The following is a 4415-nucleotide window of genomic DNA, read 5'->3' on the forward strand; positions in this document are numbered from 1 at the left end:
TATCTCATTGTGGTTTTGACTTGCATTTCCCTGATGATTAGTAATGCTGAGTGTTTTCATGTATCTTTTGGCTATTTATATATCTTCTTTAGAGAAATGCTTACTCAGGTCCTTTGCCCATTGTAATCAGGTTATTTGGGGGGTTTGTTTTTACTCTTGAATGGTAGGAGACATACATTTAGAAATTAACCTCTTAACAGATATATGCTTTGTACATATGTTTGCCCATTTTGTAAGTTGCTTTTTCTCTTTGTTAATTATTTCCTTTTCTGTGCAGATTTTTAGTTTAATGCAATCCCACCTGTTTATTTTTTCTTTTGTTGCTTGTGTTTTCAGTGTCATAACAGTGTTGATTTTTGATTATGGTTTAAGAAAATGGTACAATTTCATTCTTTTACATGTGGACATACAGTTTTCAACATCATTTGTTGAAGAGAATATGAATTCCTTACTGGATATTCTTGGCAACCTTATGAAAGATCAGTTGCTCATATATTCATGAGTTTAATTCTGGGCTCTCTATTCTGTTCTACACATCTGTCTTTATGTCAGTACCATAGTGTTTTAATTACTGTAGCTTTATAATATATTTTGAAATCAGGAAGTATTATTCCTCTAGCTTTGTTTCTTATTTCTCAATGTAAATGTGGCTATTTAGGATTGTTATTTGTGATTCCATATGAATATTAAGAATTTTTTCTATTTCTGTAAAGAATGATGCTGGGATTTTCATAGGGATTGTATTAAATTTGTACATTTCTTTGGGTTTTATGGACATTTTAATAATACCAGGTCTTCCAATCCATGAACACAGAATGAATTCGCATTTATTTGCTACTTCTTTAATTACTCTCATCAATGTTTATTGTTTTTGGTGTATAAGTCTTCATCTCCTTGTTTATGCCTCTTTTATTATTTTTCATGTAATTGTAAATGAGAGTATTTTCTTAATTTCCTTGTTAGTGTACATGATCACAACTGATTTCTATATGTTGATTTTATATTCTGCAAATTTACTGAATTTATTAGTTCTACCAATGTGTGTGTGTGTGTATGTGTGTGTGTGTGTGTGTGTGTGTGTGTGTGTGTATGTAGTCTTCAGGGATTTCCACATATAAGTCAGTGTCATCTGCAGACAGTTTGGATGCCTTTTACTTTTTTTCTTGCCTCATTGCTCTGGCTAGGACTTCCTGTACTTTGTTGAATAAAAGTGTTGAAAATGGGCATCTTTAACTTGCTCCAGATTTTAGAAGAAAACCTATCAGTTTTTCGTCATGGAGTATGATGTTAACTGTGGGCTTGTCATATGTGACCATTTTTATATTACGGTAATTTCCTTGTATTCCTAGTTTGTTGAAAGCTTTTATCATAAAAAGAGTGTTGACTTTCATCAAATTTTTTTGCATCTATTAATATGGTTTTGTAATTTTGTCTTTCATTCTGTTAATGTGGTGTATCACATTAACTGATTTTAGTATGTTGAAGCATTCTTGCATCTCAGAGATAAATGGTCATGGTGTATGATGCTTTTAATGTGCTGTTGAATTCAGTTTGTTAGTATTTTGTTGAGGATTTGCATCTATGTCCATCAGGAATATTGCCTGTAGTGTTGTTTTCTTATAGTATCTTTGTCTAACTTTGGTATCGGGGAAATGCTGAACTCATAAAATGAGTTTGGAAGTGTTCTTTCCTTTTAATATTTTGAAAGAGTTTGAGAAGGATTGGCATTAATTCTTCTTTAAGTTTTTGGTAGAAATCTCTGATATAGCCATTTACTTCTGGGCTCTTCTTTGGTGGGAAGTTTTGATTACTGATTAAATCTCCTTACTAGTTATATGTCTGCTCACATTTTCTATTTCTTCATGATTTAGTCTGGTAGTTTACAGGTTTTCAGGAATTTATCCATTTGTTTTAGGTCACCCAATTTGTTGACATGTAATTTTTATAGCAGTCTCTTGTGATCCTTTTTATCTATGTGGCATCAGTTGTAACATTTCCTATTATATTTCTACTTTTATTTATTTGAGTCTTCTCCTTTTTTCACTTAAGTTGTCTAGCTGAAAGTTTTTCAAGTTCACCTTTAAAAAATCAACTCTTAAATGTGTTGATTTTGTCTATAGTTTTATATTTTCTGTTTTGTTTATTTTATCTCTAATCTTTTCTATCCCCTTCTTTTTGCTAACTTTTGGATTAATGTATTCTTCTTTTGCTGTTTTCTTGAGGTGTAAAGTTAGATTGATTATTTGGTATATAAATGTATATATTTTCTTTTTAATGTAGGTATTTATAACTATAAACTTCCCTTTTAGTACCGATTTGTTGCATCCATAGGTTTTATAGGTTGTGTTTTTATTTTTGTTTATTTCAAGATATTTTCTAATTTTCTTTTGATTAATTCCTGACCCATTGGTTATTCAGGAGTGTGTTGCTTAATTTCCGTATATATTAAAATTTTCCATTTTTCCTTCTGCTATTGATTTCTAGTTTCATTTTATTGTGGTCTGAAAAGATAATTGGTATGTTTTAAATCTTCTAATGTTTGTTAAGACTTGTTTTGTGAACTAACATGTGTCCTATCCTGGAGAAGGTTCTATCTGTGCTTGAGAGAAATGTATATTCTGCTGATTTTGTGTAGAATGTTCTGGATATGTCTGTTAGGTCAATTTGATGCATAGTGTTGTCCAAGTCTACTGTTTCCTTATTGATTTTCTGTCCAGATGTTCTATCCATTATTGAATGTGGAGTATGGAAGTCTCCTACTATTATTGTATTGCTCTTTATTTTTCCCTTTAGTTCTGTTAATGTTTGCTTTATATTTTTAGGAGTTATGATGTTGGGTGCACATTTATTTATAATTATTGTATCTTTTGTATCTTCCTTGTGAATTAACCCATTTATTTTTTTATAATGTTCTTCTTTGTCTCTTATCAGAGTTTTTGACTTAAAGTCTATTTTGTCTAATATAAGTATAGTCACCCCTGCTCTCTTTTGTTTACCACTTACATGTAATATCTTTTTCCACTCCTTCACTTTAAATCTTTGTAAGTCCTTGAATCTAAAGTGACTCTTGTAGACACTATATAGTTGGATTTTTAAATTCATTCACCCACTCCATATCTTTTGATTGAGGAATTTAACCCATTTACTTTTAAAGTATTGATAATTATTGATAAAGGACTTACTATTTCCATTTTTTTCTTTTCTGTCTTGTAGCTCTTTTGTCTCTCTTTTTCTCTCTTGGTATCTTCCCTGTGTTTCCTTGAGTTATTATATTGATACACTTTAACTTCCTTCTCTTTTTCTTTTGTGTATATTCTTGGGGATAATCTTTGTGGTTACCATAAGGCTTACATAAAACATCTCATAGATATAATAATCTATTTTAAGCTGATAACAACTTAACTTCAATTGGATATAAAAACTCTACATTTATACATTCCCACACACACTTTAAATAATTGATGGTACAATTTGCATCTTTTTATGTTGTGTATCCATTAACATATCTTTTCTATCTATATTTTTAATACTTTTGTCTTTTAACGTTTGTACTAGAATTGAAAATGATTTAACAACCACTATTACAGTATTACAGGATTCTATACATGTCTTTATGCTTACCTTTACCTGCAAGTTTTATACTTTCATATGCTTTTGTATTGCTGTTTAACATCTTTTCATTTCAACTTGGAGAGCTCCCTTTAACATTCCTTGTAAGGTAGAACTACTCTCAGCTTTTGTCTTTCTGGAAAAATCTTTATCTCTCCTTGATATTTTGGTCAGTTATAGTATTCATGATTGATAATTTTTTCTTTCAGATGATATTTTGAATATATCATCTTGCTCCCTTTAGGCCTACAAGATTTCTGCTGAAAAATCCACTTATCAGTGGATTTTTATGGGGACTTCCTTTTATGTAACAAGTAATTTTTCTCTTGTTGCTTTCAACATTATCTCCTTATATAGGTTTTTGACAATTTGATTATAGTGTGTCTTTGTGTGGATTTTTTGGGATCATCTTAGCTGGGATCCATTGGGTCTCATGGATTTGGATGCTCACTTCTTTCCCTGGATTTGGGAGCTTTTCAGACATTATTTCTTTCAATGAGCTTTCTGGCCCTTTCTCTTTCTCTTCTCTTTTTGGGACTGTCATGTGTTTATTGGTCCACTTGATGGTGTCCCATGGTCCTTTAAGCTTTCTTTGCTCTGCACTCTTTTTGTTTGTTTGTTTCTTTTGTTGTTGTTATTCCTCTGCATGCATAATTTCTAATGAGTTGTCTTTGAGTTTTCTGATCTTTTCATATTCTTGATTGAATCTACTGTTGAAACCATTTAGTTAATTTTTTTAGTTTAGTTCTAGTATTCTCCATGATTTTTATTTAATACCTTTTTATGTGTTCTATCTAGTTGTTGAA

Source organism: Eubalaena glacialis, chromosome X, assembly GCF_028564815.1.
Source record: "Eubalaena glacialis isolate mEubGla1 chromosome X, mEubGla1.1.hap2.+ XY, whole genome shotgun sequence".
NCBI lineage: Eukaryota > Metazoa > Chordata > Mammalia > Artiodactyla > Balaenidae > Eubalaena > Eubalaena glacialis.